The following is a 22195-nucleotide window of genomic DNA, read 5'->3' on the forward strand; positions in this document are numbered from 1 at the left end:
CTGCGCAGCTGGATCGCCAGCAGCTCCATCACCAAAGCATTTACGCGAGTTTGAGCTATTGACATTGCAAATAGCAATGCCTTTTATTTTTGTTTTTATTTCAAAACATAAATAAAAGGCATTTTTATTTACAATGCCAATAGCTTAAACTCACGTAAATGTGAGACCTATTGCATTGCAAATGCTTGTTGTAGAAAGGAAGAGCGGGGGCGCTCTGTGGCAGATCAGAAGAGAGATTCCTTCACACTTCCCTATACCCCCGGCTTCCCAGAGACAAGTTTGGGAGCCCTTTTCTCTCTCTGGGGGAGCACGGCAGAGCCCTGAGACCTGCAGCCCCTCTTCCCACGACTCCTAGTGAAAGGACACCGTCTCCTTGACATTGGCAGCCTCACAGCCCCGTATCGCGGGATTTCTCCCCAGAATCGAGGCACGGACAGGTGCTGCTAGCGGGCGCGCGTTCTATCAAGGGCATTACATATTTTAAGTTAAATGGCTCCAATAATGAACTCAGCATCTGCCAGTGTACCTCTGACGACCAGCATATCTCCGATGTGTTAAATAATCAAAGACCCGTTTTGATGTGTCCAGCCGTGCAATGCAGCTAAGATGACAGGAGCGCTGTACACAACCTTAAAAAACATATAGTAACAACGATGCAGTGTAGTGGGCATCTGGGCAGATAGATGCCCTAAGATGGGTCTTCCCGACCCCAAGATACAGCTGTGTATTGGGGGAGGTCCTACCCTAGGATCCAGGCACCAGCTCCAAGCAATGAACACAGCGTGTGCGGCGGCACAGGAGAAGGAACACCCCTTTCCTGCTTCACCGGTTCCAAGCTGAGGTGAACGACTGAAGCCGTTCGTTTCCCGCGGGGTGACCTTCAAAGCGCCTCCTGCAAGCTCCCCCAAGGCCCACTGGGAGCCCGGAGAGGCTCGGCTGTGGCTCGACATGTGTGCCAGCGCACCTCTCGGGTAGCCTGGAAGCTGCTCCCCCTCCCTGGAGGTGGGCAGTCAAGGTAACACGAGGAATTTTTATTCCAACCTCTCCAGTTTTTATGTGTGGTTTGCGTTGGTTCTTTCAGTCCCGTTTGATTGAATTCTCCGGCTTGCACACGCAGCCAGTGGTGAATGCGCTGGCATAAGTGTCTCTGGTGACCTGCCTCCCCCGAGGAAGGGGATAGAAGTGGATCCCTCCAACTGGCAAGGCGCTGTATTTTACCATTTTGACAATCGCTCTTCTCAACTGTTGTTCTCTTCGCAGGAAGACGAGGAGGGTCTTGTGGTGACTGCAGGGACAACTGCGGCCAGCGTCTCAGATCAGTACAGACCTGCAAGGCCCCAACCCTTTAACAAGCATTTACAATACTATAGGTGTTGTATTGTAAAAAAGAAAGAGCGCGGTGTCCCTGCAGCGGGCACCGCACTCCTATATAAAGTAAAAATAAAATAAAAAAATGGAGCGCCGTGTCACTATAGCGGGTGCCGTGCTCCAAAATAAAGTAAAAATAAATAAACTGAGCACTGTGTCCCTAAAGCGTGCGCCGCGCTCCGAATTAATGTAAAAATAAATAAATAGAGCGTTTATATTTGCATCGCGATTTCACTTTAAGTGAAAAGCGCGATGCAAATATAAACAAGCGGCCGCCCTTGCCAAAGGCGACTGAAACAAGCTGTTGCATTACACAAATGATAAAAAATAGTGCTTACCCATAAGTCAAAGTAGACTGTATAACGCCGCAAGTAAAACATCCAGTCCAGGTGAGCTGTCTGAGAAGGAGACAGGGCGGTCACAAAAAAGCCTCATTCTGAATCACGAGCCAGCGTTTCCCATAAACGGTGACGCCAGCCAATCAAAGTGATGGCCGGGGCTTCAACTCCACTTCTGAAATATCCCGATTACAAGAAACCTCGCAGAGCGAGCAGCGCATGCGCGATGCAATGCAGGTCTGCGAGACTTAAAAAGGAGTGGCGATCGAGGGCACTTGTGCCCCGTTCAGTGGGGAAACACTCAGAAACCACACTCCCATTCCAAACTTGTGGCACTGGTTGAGTATTCAACAACTTCACCCAGGCCAGTAACACCGGTCCTAGCTCCGTTTTCCCAAGAACATCCCAGAGATGCCTCCTGCTGAGTGTATGGAAGGCGTTTTCCATGTCCAGTGCCACAACAGCAGCCTAGACATCAGAGTCCGCCACTGAATGCAGCACGTGGGACAGTCTCCGTAGGTTCATGTGCATCCTTATATGAAGTTTGTACTAGTCTTTGGAATTGCTTGATGGAGACAGCTTCCCATTAGAATTGAATGATGTTTTATTAAAAAAAAAAATATTTGTGGACTTTATCTCAAGCGGTACTATATTTTTTTTCTGCACACTTTTGTTTATGGAGTATATTCACAGTATCCTGTTTAAAAAAATATTTTTTAGGGTATATGTGTGTTTGAATAGATTACTTGCACTATTTTAAGGGAGTCTTTGTGTATGCTTCATTATTTTCGCTGCTATGCCATTGCTAGAATTTAGACAGGAAAACTGTTATTGTGAAAAGCACCATTAAACCAAGACCAAAGAAATTAAAAATTAATTATAGACGTCCTGAGTGTGTTTTTGTGATCTCACACACACACTCACATTTCCTCCTTTTAGAACTCGGAGAAGTAAGCTACGCACACACACTCTCCCTTTCTCTCTGGCTGTAGCACATTTTATTTCTCCTACTTGGTAAAAATATGAGTAGAAAGATGACCATACCCCCTTTTGAATACTGATCTTCTTGACTCTTTGTGCCATAATATTAATAATTTGATAAAAGTACCCGCAGTACGTACCTTTCTCTTATCTGTTTTATGTTGCAGTACAATAAACATTTTGCAAATAATTGTGTACACGCATTCACAAATCCTGATCAAAGGCTTTCCCGCCTATTCAGAGCCCATTGGGACGTTGTGGTTAATCCGGTTTAAACTGTGAATCGCCTACTTTTTAATGATTGTGGGTACAAGCAGACACTGCATAGAATCATTCATCTATATACAATGTCTACCAAAATCCGATCTTGTGACATTCTTCAACAATCGCATGCTTGGATTGCCTTGTTGTTATATATTCATTGTGACTAATAAGGTTCAAAGACTGTTGCTAAGGTTTGTGATGGTTCTTCTGACTCTAGAATGGAAAAATATTATTTGCAAACCACTAAATATCCAGTTGTAGGCTAGACGTCATCAAACCATGGTCAGTTGAATGGGAGCAGAATTCAAATTGAAAATTCAGAGAAAATGTTGCTAGGGTAGAATAAAAATATGTTAATAACATAAGACATCAGTTCAAATCTATTTATTGTTTTTTTTTTTATATGCACGCCTCATCAGTTTTATGTAGAGTAGATCGTGCTTGACTTGAACTTCAGTGGAGCTTGGATCAATTGTCTAAAGATCCTTAGACACGTATGGAATGTTCTGCTAAGGGACATTGCTCAGTCTTTTAAAATCAAGTGTGTTTTTGTGTATGATAGTCACTCCTCGCTCTTTTTATTTCCCAGTCTGTACTAGCATTATTCCAGTGCAATTATCAATCAATCAATCATTTGCATTTATAAAGCGTGCTACTCACCCGTGAGGGTCTCAAGGCGCTTGGGGGGGGGGGGGGGGGGGGGGGGGTCAGTGCTCGAAGAGCCAGGTCTTGAGCTGCCTTCTGAAGGAGAGGTGGTCCTGTGTGGCGCGAAGGTGGCTGGGAAGAGAGTTCCAGGTCTTCGCTGCTAGGTAGGAGAAGGACTTGCCTCCGGCGGTGGTTTTGCGGATGCGAGGTACGACAGCCAGGGCTTGTCCGGTTGAGCGTAGGGTTCGAGGAGGAGTGTAAAAGGAGACTCGGTTGTTGATGAGTTTTGGTCCGAGATTGTGCAGGGCTTTGTGTGCGTGGGTGAGGAGTCTGAAGGTGATCCTCTTGTTGACTGGAAGCCAGTGGAGTTTCGTCAGGTGTCCGGAGATGTGGTGGTGGCGAGGTATGTTCAGGATGAGTCGTGCGGCCGCGTTCTGGATTCGTTGAAGGAGCTTCATTGCAGTTTGAGAGGAATCATTTAATAACGCTAAGGACAAAATGATTTTCCATTAAGTCTGCAATCTTGGTCCAGTGTTTGACCACAGTGCCCCGGTTGTGAAATGAAAAGATGACGTTCAGGAAGATGTCGAGGACATAGGCACTATACTCAGATTGTTCAATTCGGTCCCCTTTCCAAGGCAAGGTAGTTTTAGGTTTCTCAAACTTGTTTCATGGGGGCTTAATAGATGCTCAGAAGCAAGCCCGGTGTTTCATCATTGGGGAGAATAGATGTAGTTTCTCGATTGCAAGGGGCTACTGAGGCAGTATATGGCTTCTCCTGATTTTAGGTTGACAGAATTTTGGGATATGATCCTCCTGAATACAGGAAGAAAACTGTGAGGTAATGGCCTCGGGCATAGAATAGAGGAGTGAGTTAAACGTGGCAGGAGAATTAGAAAAATATGCTGGGTTAAATGGAGACTGGAGGCCACATGCAAACCACAGTGTGATGGTAATGTTTCCCAAATAAGGGCATGAAACAGGAGAATTTGTCTTATAAGAGTAACAGGTGGTAGCCTTGCGAGACTTCAAGGTGGCAAGTGGAAATCAAAGGTCTGCATAAAGTGCTGCATACTTCGGTGCGTTAGCATCATCAAAGCCCTTTGGGTCGAAGTACAGGTAATCGGACGGTAGAGCAATAGAAAGTGAAGAAGGTGTCCTCCTAGAGAGCACACATATCCAGCATGCCAGGTGTGATTTTCAATAACCTGGTTTTAGTGATGACTTCAGAAGCCTGGAATGGCAAATGCAGTTGCCAGTCTTGGCTTCTGACTGGCTCAAAAGTGGTTAAATGGCTGATGGCATTTTCGGTAGACTGATGAAAATCGGCTTACACATAGGCCAGGCTGAAGAAGGAAATTTAGGGACTTCATTTTCTAGTCCTATCTTTATTTATGCATTTTTATATAGTGCGGTCTTTACCCGAAGGTGTCAGAGCGCTGTACAATAGAACCAGTTACGTTACATGAGAGAAATGTTACAAAATAGAACGTTACAAAAATAAACAGGAGACTAGAAGAGGTAGGGTAAAACCATAGAAAGCAATAACGCAATATCAAACACAGCAAGCAAGGGTGGAGAATGTACAAAAACAATATTACAAATTTACAATGATGAACAAACTTCCTAGAGGGGTCTGAGAATGAAGGTATTAGTTCTGAAAGTGTCTTGAGAAGAGATTTGAGGTCAGCTTTGAAGATCTGGATGGAGGTGGTGGCAAGGAGCAATGGCAGAAGCGAGTTCCAGATTTTCACCGCATTACCCGAGAACGATTGAGCCATCAATCTTTCCCTTTTGAAGGCGGGGGGCTCGAGCACAAACATTTTCGCATTCCGAGAAGGTCTCGAGCTTCCAGACATTTTCAGTTTGTTCGCCAGGTAAAGAGGGGAGGAAGTGTGCAAGGCTTTGTGGGTGATGCAGGCAGTTTTGTAAATAGGTCTTGCCTTGATGGGAAGCCATTGAAGAAAAGACCGGATAGGAGGTGGTCACTTCGTTTGTACCCTGAAATAAAGCGAGCTGCTGAATAGAGGACGGATTTGAGAGGAGAGAGGTGAGATTTGAGAAGGCCAGTCAGAAGAGAATTGCGGTAATCCAGTCTAGAGAGAACTAGCGATTGGACCAAGGTTTTTAGGTCTTTCTCCGGGAAGAAGAAAGTCTTTTGAGTCTTTTGTCAAGTATGACACCTAGGGATTTAGCGCTGTCAACAATGATGGGTTTATTGTTGAGTAAATTCAGCTGATCCATCCAGGATTGAACAGGAGGAGGGGCGAGAGAGGTAGATAGTAGGAGGAATTCCGTTTTGGAGGGATTGAGAATGAGTAGTTTGCTCTGCACTCCAGAGATCTTCGGGCTACAAGAAGCTCCAACATCTCTCCTTGCCAAGATCAGCGTCCTCACTGCATCCTCCGCACTGTGAGTCTTCATCTTTGGTGAGCTGTTCGAGGTCCTCTTGCGACTCCTGTGCCTTCGGCCTGTGGGTCAATTTTCTGTTCCAGTGGGTTCCCCTGTTGCTTGGGCCTGCTCTGACTCTCCTGCTTGTGGTGAGTCCCTTGGACCTTGCTGGTCCCAACGTTGCTCCTTCTTCGCTTTCCATGCCTATTGCAGATGCCAAGGCTTGTTGGTGCTCCTGCCAGACATCTGACCCCCTGGTTCTCGACTTCCGACTCGGGACAGCTCATGCTCGACTCCTGCTCTTCCTCAGAGTCGCCTGGTCCTCACAGCTGCAGCGAAAAGGTCACCGTTGTGAAAAGTTGGCCTGGTATATGCTGTCCACTAATTAAAGTGGGCACCTTGCACCAGTCCAAACAAACCTTATTGATGATTAGGTTAAAGACCACCTTTATAGAAAGCTATCCTAGTGGTAGCTGTGGAGAGCAGCCTTCAGGCTAAGTCTCGAAGGATTGTAAAGCAGCTTGTTTTACCAGATCAGAACCTCCTGATTGACCAAATGAAAGGAGAACCACACAAGTGTAAAATAAAATGTATGTATTTATTACTAAACACTCCCTAGTAACCCCTTTATGAGATTATAGCACAAGATACACAATACTTAATCAATAGAACGATAGCACAATACACAGCAGGCTCCAGAGTGGAGACTGAACCATATACTAAAAAAATGGTATAATAACAACGACTTCACTAGACACAGTCCCTAGAGCACGTAGAATTGCTGGGACCCCAAGGAACCACCCAAAGTATTGACACAGGGGACCCACGGAGGACGGGTGCAGTGTGAGAACACAGACGCGAGCTCCGTACAACTCTATGGTCAAGTGGTGTCGGAAACCCTCGTTGTTTTCAATGGCGTGATGCGAGAAAGTGCTTCTGCTGGGATGATGAAAAGTGTCCGGGGGAATCCAAGCCTGGATCCGAGGTGAGAAGAACCTGAAAGCAGAGGGGACAGAGTCTGGGTCACTTCAGGGTGACCAGGGGCTCAGTAGACGAATGCCCACAGATGTCGGGTCCTTCAGCTGACAAGACTGGATGCTTGACTCTGCAGCCACGGGGACCAGGAGACGTCAACGATGACCAAAGTCCGGAGGTGAGCTGTCCCACGAAGGATGTCGAGTGCTGGCGGGAGGTCAGTGTCCGGATTGAACACCAACAAGCCTTGGCAACAGCAACCCATGCTGTCAGAGGAAACAGGTTACGGTGAGGACCAGCAAGGTCCTGGGGACTCTCCAAGCAATGGAGAGTCAGGGCACGTCTGGAGCAACCAGGGACGCCCAAGGAATGTCCAAGTTACCTTCACAGGGACCCACAGGCCAATGGACCAGAGATCACAAAGGGACCTCGAGCTGATTCACGAAATACCAGCTAACAGAGCACTCGTGGAGTGTAGGCCGGAAATCTTCAGTGGAAATACTGCTCGGGGTCGGGACTACATGTACCAAAAGCACAGCCTCAGGGTCGCCAAAAAGCATATGCTGCTGCAAAAGTACACAATGCACAGGGGTTCAGGTTGCACGGTCCCCACGAAGGATACTGGTCTCAGAATTGCTGAGAGGTCAGATCAACCTCAGGGACGCTCTGGAACCCACCTCCTGTGTTGCAGAAATCTTCATAGTCCTCAGGAGCTCGGGAGATGCAAACCGGACAGATGCGTTAAGGTGCCTGCTGCTGCAGGGGAGTCACTCCTTTACCCCAAGGGAGATTCTTCTGTTGTCCAGCAAAGTGTAGATCGTCGAAGTACTTGGTTTCTGCTTGTAGAGTTTAGTCCAGGTAAAATCTGAAGTCCTGTAGCCAGGGGTTCCTACTTTATACCCAAGGAAGGGGTGGGACAAACTCTGGGGACTTGCCTATGGGAGGGTCAGGACAGAGGGGTGGCTACACCCATGTCCTTTGTCCAGTTTCACGCTAGAGCAGGAGCAAATGGCTCCTGCAACCGGTTTGAGCTGGACTATGCACAGGGACACCAAATGTGCCCCCAGTGCAGACTTTCAGACACTCTCCGAGTGCACCCACCCAGCCCCAATACACTAAAGCCTGTCTGGGAGGTGGTCACACCTCCCTGTGACAGGAAATCTATTGTTACTCGAGCTTGGCTCAGCAGCAGGAGGGCAGACTCGTGTCTGTGGCTGGCAGCATCCATTTTGTGATGCCCAGGTCGAGAAAGCTGGTACCGGGTGTACCGGTGTTTCACATAAGTCCCTCTAGAAGGGTGGAATCGTACCTCCCCTGCCAGTTACTGGCGGGAAGGTATGATTCCAAGGTGTTTGACACCAAGCACAACATGTTTCTAAGCAGCCGTTTTAAAGTTAGCATTTACCGCGAGATTATAATGCACTTAAATATGTATGGTTGGCTGCAGAACAAACAACCCCGGAAAATAGGTTGCGAAGGCTTCAGAGGGGCTCTGCTCATGCAGGGGCACCCTCTCACATAAAACCCAGCACCCTGCTTTCAGGATTGATAAGGCCTGCCATAGGGGTGACTGATAGGTTTATATGTGCAGTGATTTAGTATAGATATAGTGAACCTATATCTAAGTAAGGGGTGCATGCACCACCTTACACAGGCTGCAGTAGCAGACCTATGGTGCCATTTTGAATGGTCTCTCAGGGGTGGCATACTACAAGCTGCAGCCCCTGGAAGGCCTCTGGGGTACCTATGCCCTGGGTACATGGTGTACAATATTCTAGGGACTGATAAGGGTACCCCAGAATCCAATCTGTAGTGTACCTAAAGTACATGTGCAACCAATTTAGGGAGAAAGCAGATAAACTGGGGTCCTGATTAGCAGGATCCCAGTCAGACTAGTCAAAAACCAGCAAAACACCAGGAAACAAGCATTTGCAATGCAATAGGTCTCGCATTTACGAGAGTTTGAGCTATTGGCATTGTAAATGACAATGCCTTTTATTTATGTGTTGATTTTTAAAACATAAATAAAAGTCATTTAACAATGCCAATAGCTTAAACTCTCGCGAATGCGAGACCTATTGCATTGCAAATGCTTGTTTAGAATATCCATATAACGTACACTTCGAACAGTATCCCACGTAGGTACTTCTCTACAACAAGAACACTTTCCAAAAGCAGAGACTGGTTTTCTTGTCTGCATTTTGTCGCTGAAGCTTTTCCTTGATAACATGTTGTGGGCGGGGCTTTGGGTGGCAGAGGCAATAGGGGCACAGGTGTCTTTGTACTCCGCCTTGGCAGACAACATTCATAATTCGTGGGTGGGGCTGGGGCCGGGATGTCTGAACTCCTGGCTGCCGCTGTCTCTTTAAACTCAGCCTGCGCAAATGACAGCTGAAGCGTGAGGGGAGCTTTGTGTTGTATTTAGGTCTGATCTGAGGGAGAGGGGGCTCCAGGGGTGTCATTATGATGGAAGCTTTGCGTTGTATTTACGCCTGATTTGGGGGGGGGGGGGGTGGGGGAGGCATTTATCAGACAATTCCAAATGAGGCCTCGGAGGGAGAGGGGGGGGGGGGCTATGAGCCTCAAGTGGAAGATATTCGAGGATGGCTGGCTTCGGAGAGCGGGGCGTCTAGAGAGGGCCCCATCCCTTGCTGTTGTTGCTGACCCATTCCCAGGGCTTCTGCATTTCATTCACTGACCAGACTTCTAGCGGGCGGTGCATCTTTCTGTCGGTGAGGAGGAATAATTGTTATTCCTAAAGCAGTTTACTGGGGCTAATTCCTTCCCTTGCCACGCCGCTTGTCTCTACCGGGGCAGGTCGTGCCCCTGTGGGTTGTAATTGCAGACCGCTGCGGTGGCCGTCGCCTTTCGATCCTCCAGTGGCGGGAGCGTGCACAGCTTGGCGGCGGCGACGCGGTCTCAGCGAGACAGAAGCGGCAGTACTACCCTCGCATGGAAGCGCTGCTGCTGCAAGGGGAACCCGGGAACCACCGGAGACGTGGGGGCGCCCTTCTGCCACCAGAGCCTCCTCCGAAGAACAGCGCCTGATCCGCCGCAGCCGAGTGAGGATTCATTATGGTGTGTGCCATGCAAGCCTTAATTATTATTTCTTGTTGAAGTTTTATTATTATGGGTGGTAGTAGTGGCAGAGAGTCATCACACTTAAAGCACTGCCTCTATGTCCCTCCTAATGAACAAGAATCGATTTCCTGACCCCAGCTTGGACGCCTCTGGGCATGCCATTGGGCACGCGCAGTCTTAGGGGAGGACGGGTGCAGCCGGCTCACAGTGACGTTTTTGTAGAGGCGGTGCTACGGTTGCAGGTAGCCAGTGACGTCCCTGGAGGCGGGTCCACGCGCAGGGTACTGTAGACCGAAGTGTTTTCAACATGGCGGCGGCGTGCGGGTTCGGTAAGTTAAACGCAGATTCCTAGGGGGGAAGTGGGGGCGATTCCTGCCATTGGCCAGGTGTACCGGGAGGGAGCTTGTAGTGCACGTCTGGACAGTTCTAGACAGCGGGCCGCCTGAGCTGAGGCAAACCTGTTGATCTCTGCGACTACTAGGTCGCGTATATATGAATGCTTCATTAAAATAGTATAGTCTATCGTCCCAGAATTCCCGATGATAAACAATCGCTAACTTTTAGTAGTCAATGGTTCGCTGGTTAGACATTTAACAAGCTGTCTCCGTGGAGCTGATGGGGGGGGGGGGGGGAGTGAAAGTGCATGAGGCTGCTGAGGATGGAAGGGGTACAGGAGATGTGCATACCGCGTGGCTGTACGTGCGCGTACACAGGCTCCAATCCGCCAAAAGCCCTGCGAGAGCCCATCTCCTGTCCCACTTCCGAGGCAAGTTAGCCACAATAGATCTCGCTGGCGACAGCGCTTTCGCGCTGCGTTCGCCAGGTGAGACCTCAAATGTGGGGGTAACCATGAAGTCAGATTCCACCTTCCTACAACCGGCATCCCTCCTGAACCATCCGACATCAGTGAGCATTGCTCTTCTGTGCCTCCTTGTCACTTCCGAGTGGCATAGACTCTGTCCCCTCTGCTTGCAGGTTCTCCTTTTCAAGAATGCACACCTGGATTGCACTGGACTCTTGCACAGTCTTTGCCAACTGCATCTTTTCTGGAGTCCTCCACTGTGGTCTACAGAGGTTTCCGAGGCAACTTCGCACCTTTGCACCCAGCTTCCCTGGTGTAGGTACCCTGGTTTTTTGGGTATCCACAGGTGGGGTGACTCTCCAACCTTCTATCTCCCACAGGGTTTCTTCAGGGTTCACTGGGAAGGTTCCTTTTCTTCAAAACTGCAACCACGACTTTCCCGTTGACTTCTATTGAGTATGCGGCTGTGTTTCCACTCTGCACACAGCCTTCATGGAGTACCTGGGTACTTACCATGGGTGGTTCCTTGTGTCCCCAGCAACTCTGAGTCTCCTGGTCCAAGTCCTGACTTTGGTCGCAGTTTGCATTCCACTTTTTAGGTCTCGTTTAGGCAGTGCTTGCGCTGTTACTTCAAGACATGTTGTATTCAGTATATGGGCATTAATCTCTGCCTGCTTTCCGCCGATCTTTTTAATTGGCACCTGTTACTGTCCTTTGTAAATGGTGACTTTTCATTGGTCAATAGGCTTAGAAGTCCCTCCTTAATACCTCCTTTTATCCTTTTGTAACCTCCCTTAAAGGACTGTCCCATTACATGTCTTATTACTCAGTATGTTTTATTTACGGTTTTTGAGCATTATTTTCTTAAATGTCTTTCTTCTAGTTTCTGTTGCAGGCATGATAGGCTTTCCCCAACCCACCCTGTTATCTTGTGAGAGGGGCTCCCGATCATGGACACTGTGCTTTATCTGTTAAAGATGGTCCCTCTCCACTTCACGGCACTGGCTTGATCACAGTGCCCGCTTAGATCAAATCTGCGCAGGCGCCGCGCTTGATCACAGCGCCCGCTTAATTTAAATATGCACTGCAAGGGCGCCGTACATGATCCCGGCACCCACTTACTTTAAAAATGAATTGCACGGGTGCCGGGCATGATCACGGCGCTCGCTTAATTTAAATATGCACTGCAAGGTCAGCGCGCATGATCACAGCGCCAACTTAATTTAAATGTGCACTCCATGGGCACCTCGCATGATCATGGCGCCCGCTTAATTTAAATATGCACTGCACGGGCTCCGCGCATGTTTACGGCGCTCACTTGATTTAATATGCCTGGGCGCCACTTATGATCACAGCGCCCGCTTAATTTAATATGCATGGGCTTTGCTCTTGATGTTGTAGCACGGCGCCTACTTTGATGTCATTAGCCTGCGACAAGGGACAGGATCGGAGCAGCAGCCTGGAGTCAGGTTCGGAAAGCACGACAGCGGAATGAAAGAAAGTTAACAGTTCATGTGTATATTAAACATTATTTTTAAATGTCATGCACACTTGCAGCTTTTTTGCTCTGCTTGTGTCATCATGCGGCAAAATACCTTGGTATGTAATTAGGCATTCCAGTCATAATAATCATACAGTAGCTTCATGTTTGATGACAACAGAAGACAAGCTTGCGATATGAAATGATTGGGCTTAAACTGCACCAACATGGCTTCTACGATGGGTGGTATACAACTGCGAACTGGAGATGATTGTGGATTTTAAAATTGCACTTCATCTTACAGGTAGCAACTGAATGAAAGTGCCATGAGCATAAATATGCATGTTCATAATGGACCAGTTGTTATTCTAATTGGGGATAAATTACAGTGTTGCATGTGACACCAAGCTGCTTCAGGGAGCTAGAAAGGCATAGCACCAGGCTATTGTCAAAAAACCACTGGGGTTATGCAAACGATTAAAGCAAGCACCATTTCAGTTGTCAGCGCAAGTGCACACAATGACATCTCACATAATGCCATTGTAAGTAGAGGATCTGTTCTTAGCCATCAGACAAATGTAACACCATACCAGTCAGTATAGGACTGTATGTCTTTCTCATCTAAGCCTCAAAACACAGCAAACAAGCATTTGCAATGTATTTGTTCTCGCATTACTGAAAGTTTCAGCTATTGGCTTTTATATAATTTTTTTGCAATGCTAGTAGCTCCAACTTTCAGTAATGCGAGACCCATGGAATTGCAAATGCTTGTTTAGTATATGGTTTGGTTTATCCCCGGATACCACTGTAGTTTGTGCTACTTACCTTATTTGCAATTGAAGTATTGTGTATTTGTGTTGATATGTCCGGGTAGGAGATACACCAATGTGTTAGTGAGTGTTATGAAATAAATAGGCATATTTTTGTATGTATGCTGTGTGGTTCTTTTTCGTTTACCCTACACTACATGATTAGATCTGGTAAAACAAGCTGCTTAGCATTCCTTCAGGATAAGCCTGAAGGCTGCTCTTCACAGCCACCACTTTTGGAGCTTTCTACGGTTGTCTAAGACCACTAAAATCACCATACGGGTTGTCTGGAGCAGTACAAGGTGCTTCACTTAAATAAGTGCACAGTTACTAAGCCAGCCTCCTTCAGGTAGTCAAGAGGGCGATCGCGTAGCTCTTTCACAACAAAAAGGGGTTTGAAACTCTCTCCCTCCTTCAGCTGGAATCAATTCAAGGATTTTAATGCTTGCATTAAGTGATCATGGATTTAAAGAACAGGAGGCAAGCAGGAAGCCTGCTTCTAGACTGTTACTTCTTGCTAGTAGTTCATTTAGGAGCCCAGTGTAGAGGCGGTTGCATTGGTCGAGGATTGACCTAATCGCAGCAATGATCAGGGCAATGTTCTGAGGAGGGTGGAGGTGCTGTATTACTCTTTGAAGCGCGGATTCTGATTTGAACACCAAATTTGTGGGGTAAAGGAGAGTTCGCTGTCATACAACACACTCGTATTACAAACCTTTCTGACTGCAGCTGGTGCGAGGGTGGGTGCTTGAGAGAAGAGAGAGCACGGTTAGTCAGTCCAGTCTATTGGCCGTTGAACTTTCTTCACTGACTCCATTAGCAGAAATTCATTTGTGTTATCTTCAAAATTAACCAGTTTTTCTGCATCCAGTGATGCTGCTAGGATGAGCAGTAAGGCGCACTAGGTAGGTTTCCAGAATCATCTTCTAGCTTAAACTGACACTGATGTTGTCTGTGTACACATGGGACCCAGTCTTCAGAGTATCTAAAATGTGGGTAGTGGGTGTTGTGTGCGTTTGGAATATTGGTGATCCCAAGAACATGCCTCGAGGTACATCAGAAGAAAGATCCCAGTGTAATTTTAGAGGCCATATGCAAACTATGACTATGCTGTTACAGCCTGTGGAAGTACTCCGTATTTCAAGACACACCCGGCAGAATTTCCAAAAGGGGTATGCATTGCTTGCTGCTCACCAGAAATGTTCCCATAAAATGTAGTAACCATATCTGTGCCTTACTGAGATCTGAAGGTTGGATGAAAGTCACTTATAATATTACACGTTTTATAGAGTGCATAGCTACTTCTGTGAGGAGTGTCCCAGCACTGAGCAGTCGGAAACAAGCTGAGGAGACAAACGGGGGAGGGTGCCTAAAAAAAGCCAAGTCTTACGGTTTTTGCAAAACAGAGGCTCTGACGGGGATTGTGTCAGCCACAGCGGAAGGGAATTCCAGAGCATAGAAGCAAGAAAGCAACAAACATTGGCATAGCCAATAGGTCTTGTCTTTGGGACCTCAAAAGTGTTTAGCCAAAGCAATTGCCTTTCACAAGACACTTTCAACTGAGTTTGTATCACAACAATGATTAAGAAACAAAAAAAATCTTTTTTTGCAGAACTGACCCCTTGATCTAGCTCCGGTCTGCAAGGAAACTATTAGCAGGGGATTTTAGATCTACGAAGCCAATAGTGAAGAAATCCGTCAGCAAGTTGCGTAACTGCAGAGAAAACTGTATAGGAGAGTGTCCACTGACCCTGTGGAGTTGGGGGGAGGACCTTTAGTTGAGCCAGGGAGTTACCGATTTCATGCCCAGGTGGCTGCTGGAGGAGCGCCGGAGAAACTACTGCTGCTGCTGTATGTGTAGGAGCAGCAGGCAACAGTAGTGTGCCAGGACAGGGCCGCAAGCATGGTGCTGGGAGGCCAAGGGTCACATGAGCGAGACAACCTGGACAACAGGAGGGCTATAATCGCGGCACCCGCGCTTTACTTTTAACATTAAAAGTAAAGCGCGGGTGCCACGATTATAGCAAAAGTAAAGAAATAGATATTTTTTTCTATTTCTTTACTTTTGCAGCAATCGCGGCACTGGCGCTTCATGTTGCTTCTCCCATCCATTCCCTCCTCTTGTCAACCATTGATTCTCCGCGCCATTCCTGTATTGCAGAGGTCTTCAAACTTTTGGATGCCGAGACCCCCTTGTCAACATTTTGAGGTGTAAGGACCCCCTCCTGACAAAAATGTCTAAACCTGTAGGCAGGGCTACTGGAATTATGAGGCAGGTGAGGACCAAATTACGTGACAGGCTTGACTAAATTGTGTGGGAAGAGAATGTAAATGATGTTATTTGATGCAGCGTATTTTGGGATAGCATTGCTTCATTATTATAAAATAAATTTTTTGCACACAGTAACACAGAGGAAAGATTCCACCCCATCAGTACCTGTTTATAACCAAAATACAGCAATTAACATCAGAAAGATTTCTAGTCAACCTTTGTGAAGGGGCTTCCACTCCGCAGGAATACGTGCTGCCTCATTAGAAGCTCACCTGGCCCGGGCCGGGAGACGCAGGGGTCCCTTAAAACCCTGGCGGTTTTGTGCAGAGTTAGGCAGTTTATCCATGCAGCTTTCCTCTCTCTCACTCACTCCCTCCCTTCCATCCCTCTCTCCTCTCCCAAACCCTGATCCCTCTCTCACTTTGCAGGCCATTTTCTTTCACCCCTTTTTACAACTTCTGAACTATCCCCATTCAACCTCTCACTTCACCTTTAATCGCCTCTTGCCATTCTGTCTTTTCACTGCCCTCATCTCGAACAGTCTCTCGCATTTATATCATGGCCTCTCTGGCCCCGTCACCTCCCGTGCCCCTCAGCACTTCTCATTCACCTCGTCTCTCCATTCAAATTTTTGTCTATTTGTATCTTACACCTCTCCAGTCCCCCCCATTCATCTTTCTAATAGAAGCACTCACCTTTGGCTCACACTCACTTTTTGCGTGTCCACACTTCTCTTCGGCACTTCACATTTCTCCTCATCCCTGACCTCTTCAATCTAACTCTCTCACTCCCTTGCTGTCCTCTCTCATCGCTCCTCACCAAGCATACGGGTCGGGCCCGTATGCTCCTCTCGGCCTGTGCCAATCTGCTTTTTGTTCCCTAATTCAAGAAGGCATGAGTTGTCTGTCGCGCTGTTTTGGTGCAGGACGCGCAGTTATGGAACTTGCACCCTCCTTTGCTTCGCTCCACCAAGAATCTATTATCCTTTAGGAAGATATAAAAACCTGGCTCTATGCTCTGTAGGTCACCCCAGTTGTCTGGTTCTCCTTCTCCTTCTGTGTGTTTCTCATTTGCCTTCAGGCAGCAGATGGTTATTAGCCCCAGGACATCTTTTGGTAACAGTAGCGTACTACAAATGTAAATAATAATAATAGGGAGAAGCAGGGGAGCCACTAGACCAGAACTTCGGGGGGTGGGGGCTAACACACCTAGCCACGGCTGGCCCTAACACTGGTTACACACTGTGCAACAGTCTTTTTTGGTGCCACACCCCCGTTTCCTTCTTCTCCATGAATTCCCTCACTACCACTCACCAACAATGCACTTCATCTCTCTATAGCAGCTTTCTGACAAACATTTCATTTTTTATAGCGCTACTCATACTTTAGTCTCACTCATTTCTGTGATCGGCATGGTACATATTCTTTGTAGCAGGCACATTAACCATCTGCACTGTGTAGGTGACCAGAGTGCCCATGTGAGTGCACGGTGAGAGATGCAACAGTGTGAGAGTAGGGTGAGAGGAGTGACTGCAGGGTGAGTGAGGTGGCCGTACGAATTGGAGTGTGGATGCAGGTTCAGAATGGGACGAATGAATGTACGATTACTGATGGGCTTGTTTGAGTGAGTTGCGTATTGAGCAGTGAAGGGGACAGGTGAGTGAAGTGTCACATGAGTGCAGGGTGAGTAGTGTGCTTGTGTGACTGCAGGGTGAGGTATAGGGTGAACAGAGCAAGTGCATTGTGAGTGCAAAGTGATCATCGTGAGTGCAGGGTGAGCAGGTGAATGCTGTGAGTGCATGGTAAGCGTGAAAGAGAAGGGCGAGAATGATGAGTGAGTTATCTGAATGCAGGGTTTATTCCCAGGCACTTGAAGTAACTCAGCATGTTATTGGAGGCAGCGTAGGGTTTAAGATCTAAGTGAAACTATTGCTATTATGGCATCAATCTGGGATCGAGGGTGGAGGAAATAAATAATGTGCTGATCCTGCAACAAACTTCCAGTCCTATGGTTAGGGTAGCCAGCAGATTATTTTGATGGCCCAATTGGTACAAAAATAAGCAATCAACTAAAACAGTATTTTAAGCACATATCTGTGCATACTTTGAACAGCAAATATAAATAGAAAGCGCTTTTAATTGTGTTCTAGGGCTGCCGCAATGATCCATGCCTGATAATTAAAGAGAACAAAGACAGAAAAGTCACATAGCGAATGAATACATACTTTTTTATTTATAAGTCTATTTGGTGTCAAGAGAAGGTCTTTGTAGGCTCTTTAAATAACACATGGCTCACATTTTTCTTTTGGCAACCCTACTTTATATTCCTTTTTATTAAATGCATTCTCACACTACAGCAGTAAATCTAAAATACAAATGTAAAGAATAGGCAGAGTGAGGACCCAGGGGGTACTGGAAGGGGGGGGGGGGGACACTAAGCCTTTGTAACCAGTTCACAAAGGCATGCAAATATGCAAATGGTCTTTAAAGACCTGTGAAAAACTCAGACGGGCGTGCCGGAGATAAGACTCCAGACACTGCCCAGCTGAGCCCCCAGCAGCTCGAGTTGAACTGCAGCAGCCCGGGCCGAGACACAGGATGGAGGAAGAGGGGGCTGAATCCCTTGGGCCTCGACGAAGTGTGCTTGGGAATGCGCGACCCCCTTTGCATCGCTGTGTGGTAAATAATTTAATTACCGGTACTTAATTTGATGCGGAAAATCTATAACAATAGCTCAGTAAAATAAGAGGCAGAATCCGTGGTATTAGAGGTTCGGAACGGGCTTTATTCCTGTACAAAGGAACATAATTCGAATTATGGGCCTTCTATTCCATCACCACGAGAGTTCAGGAAGGAAGGAGCAATACATTATTGACAGGTAATCATTTTTATAGAAAAGGCATTACAGTGAAACAGATGCAGGAGGCGTAACAGTTGATATCAGAGATAAAAGCATACATACGTAACTAAAATGGGTGTAACTAGGCGTAACTAAAGAACGTCATTAGATATGATGTCATAAATGGGTGGTTCCATGAAAGAATTTCGCAATGTCAGCAAAAATACTTGGCAGAGATGCGCGCGCAGCAGCATGACGTGTGATTGACGTGTAACTAGAGGGTGAAAGGGACTTGACATTTAGCTCTACATGTGGAGACAAAAGTCTGGGGTTATGTCAACCTAATCCCAAATCATATCTAATATCCTATGTTTAAAGAACTGTGTTATCCAAAAAGAGAGGTCTCTTAGGATAGAATCTTATTCTATACTGACTATACTGACTGTTAGTGCGTGTACAAGCGTCTAAGTGTCTACACTAGATGCGAGGGGGTAGGAATATTCCATGGTAACAGGGCTATGAATTACTTGCATGAGGGCAGCGAGGCCTGGTCCTTTGCACGGTAGCTGGAGGAATGTTTACCTAAACTACTAGACAGGAATGCATCGGATGAGGAGCGGAGCAGAGCAGATAATCTTGAAGGTGAAATACAGTTTTTGGCAGGCAGACAGGCCGAGTCAGGCACCGTTAGCCGCGCAGGGAGTAAGACAAAGTTCATGGTCACAGATGCAGGCTCAGACTGGAGCTTTCAGAGGCAGAAAGGCAGAAAAAGGCTTAATGGCAGAATCAGGGCCTACTCGCCTGGACTGTAAAATGGGATAAATGAACCATATAAAGCCGGTGGCCTTTCATACTTAGGAATAGAATATCCGGCCCATTCATGGCGGATCTGAAAGAGGACATGTTGACGGTGGACGCACATGTGTTTGCGTCTTCATAACTGGAACTGGAGGGAACATACATGTACTTGTGATTTATACACGAAACCGTTGGGGTCCAAGATAGGGGACATGACCGACCATAAAAATCCATATTTCCACATTTGCACGCCCCCCCTGGGGGTCGCGCCCCACAGTTTGAAGACCCTTGCTGTATTGCCTCCCCATCTGTGCTGTGTTGCTTCCTCCACCTATTCCCTCCGTGCTGCCAATAGGTCTCGCCTTTGGGACTATTTAGGTGTTTAGCCATGCAACAGTTGTTGTTGCACCGAGAATATTGTGCTGCATAACTAAATACTTGGAAGGTCCAAAAAGCGAGACCTATTGGCTATGCCAATGCTTGTTTAGGATGATGATAGATAACAGCACACACAAAGGAGGAAATTAACCCTTAATTTAAAGCTACTCTGATTAGTTGTATACTACTCGGGGAGAGATGAGGTTGTGATAGACCGCAGCTTTAATTCCATTGCCCTATCATTGTGATGTCAAAATTGGGTGAGGGTAGGATGACTATGGAAAATTGACGTAGCCCTTGCAAGCGGTTTGCATGTGTACCCTAGCGCTGCCGGCCTTTATTTATGGGTTTCTGTATATTGCTTCGCAGCTGCTTCAGTCTGCTGAATGCCTGAGGGAGAGGAACTACCCGCGGGGGCACAACTCGATGCTTCTGGGCTCCTTACTAGAAATGGCCCGTTAGGAACAGATGGGGTTATAAATCGTGTGCTGTTGTTTAGGAAGTCTGATTCCGTTCTTATTTATGGAATTCCATAGTGGATCATTCAACATTAAGGCATCATGGTTGGGCGAACAGGCTGTGTCCCTGAGCTCAGGCATTTGCTGATCTGGTATCTGGAGAAAGTGGTATTTAGGTATCCAACGGCACCTCAATGCCAAAAGAAGCCCTGCTCAACGCCTTAAAAAAATGGAATTCATTACCAACTCGTCACTACACTCGGAAGCAAACACTAGCAGGTTATTCGAAATAGAAATTCTGTGTTCTATGTCTTTGCTTGTGCATAATTTTTCATCAAGACGGAAGTGTGCCTTTTGACATAAACCAGCACTGCTTAAAGGAACAAGCCTCATGATGTATTTTTTGCCATGCAGTAATTGGTCAGTTTTGTTGTGTTGAGTAGGTCCATGGAATTGTGCAGGGACAGAAACAAATCAACTCCCTGTGATGAGGTTGTCAATAATGTTTTAAACTGACATATGGTCTAACTTAGGTAAGAACAACCTCCCTTGAAATGCGTTTGTTAGATACCCTGAGCAATAGATGTCTTATCTCACTGAGAATGTTGAATCACAGCTTAGTTTTAATGTGTACACTTTGTAAGTTCACAGCACAATCATTAGGCTTCATAGAGCTTTGTAACTGTGGTGCAAACTGAAGGTAATGCTGCCTTGATTCAGGGCTGTCAGAAGCTTGGATGGCAACTAGGCCAGGCACACGGTGTGAATGCTGTTGCACCGGTCCAGCCTTCAAAACATAACCACTAGACTCTTGCTGGATGTGTGAGACAGTAGCAGAGCAAAGAAAAATAACATGCGTATTAGTCAAGGGCTGTGGAAGCAGGTTTGATGACTGCGTTGATGGGGCTGCATTGGAAAGGTCTATGTGGATGAGAACCCTGAGGTTGCGGGCTTCCTCAAATGGCCTATGAAAGATGGCAAATTAAATGGGAAATGCACTTTCTCTACAGAAAAGAAGATGTATGCTTGGATGGTGTCATCCTTCTTGCTAAAGTTGGACCAGAGGATGGGGGAAAATCCAAACTCTGTGAGAGGGCAGTAAGATGGTAAAGGGACCCTTGGAGACTTGGTCTTCTTTGGAGACACGGTTGTGAAAGAAGGTGGCTTCAGAACTGCTTGTGTTTACTCCTGCTTGACAATTTCATCCATCTTCTCCCCAGTACTCTGAAATTTTAATTGTTGGTCATTGAGACCTTAGATCAGAATCATCGATTGCTGTTTGTTGCCTCTGTTGGTAACTTGTCAGGCTCCAAGGGCATACCAGGGCAGCTGTCAGACTTATTTTGTTTTTAATGTGAGTGGAAATATAGTGTGAGGAGTCAGTACCCTTGAAGCTTTTAGCAGTAAGTGTCTGTAGGAGTGAAGCTACTTAAATGTTGTTATGGTTCTGGGAGGTCCTACGGGTTGGATAGACGTCTGCCGGTTGGGTTTCTTTCATAATTTATCTTCATGTGATTTGGATCAGTAGATCATTGTTTTTAGAATCTGTTCGAAATGAGATTTAAAATGAGATTTCCTTCAGCTTTTTAAAAAATATAGGGGAAAATTGGAAAATTACTGGTTTCGGACTGTTTAATGTGTCTGTTCTAAACAAAACCATTTTGTTTGAAATTATGGAATGAAAACCGTCTGGAAGCGAAAAAGAAATCGGCAGCTATCTCACCAGTCTGAATTTGAGCTGCACCGCTTCATGTGGAGTGTCGCAGTTCTGTTGATCCAAGTGGTCGCTTACGTTTACTCCAGCTTTGCGAGCCCTTTGATCTAAGGCCTATCGACACATGTTGATTTATACTGATGTTTTAGAGTTGGCATAAACCACTCCTATCTAATCGATGTTCATACCGTTAATGCAGTTTATTGAAATGCCAGCCCTGCCAGCGGGCACTGATTTGGATCACTGAAGGCCAGATCTAAAGGGATGCATTGTCCATAGGCCCCAGATTTAGGCCAGGCTTTGTACTGTTCATCTAAAGATCACAGTGAACTAAGACTCTCCTAACACACACTTGAACTTTGACATACATTTTCTTTCACAGTTGTCCCCATGGGGTTTATTTGAAGAATGATTCTGCAAACCTCCTGCACTAAACACCACATGATAATATCCTGTAGGGTGTGGCCACACAGACTTGAAATAGTTGGTTGTTTTGAACTCCTTGGGTAGCTACTGGCCCATGGTTTGTGCAGATCCTCTTTCCAGCGCGTCTCCTGTTCATTGCCATGCCATTGGAGCCAAAAGCTTGCATATTTGTGTTGA

At 46.5% G+C, this 22195-nt stretch overlaps 1 protein-coding gene across 2 annotated transcripts in view; it reads left to right on the forward strand.

The window, feature by feature from the left end:
- The window catches only part of VAMP7 (vesicle associated membrane protein 7), an 80991-nt gene that overhangs the window by 12837 nt on the left and 45959 nt on the right, over nt 1-22195 (forward strand). The gene's annotated exons all lie outside the window — the stretch shown is intronic.

Source organism: Triturus cristatus, chromosome 10 (genome assembly GCF_964204655.1).
Source record: "Triturus cristatus chromosome 10, aTriCri1.1, whole genome shotgun sequence".
In the NCBI taxonomy this organism is placed as follows: domain Eukaryota; kingdom Metazoa; phylum Chordata; class Amphibia; order Caudata; family Salamandridae; genus Triturus; species Triturus cristatus.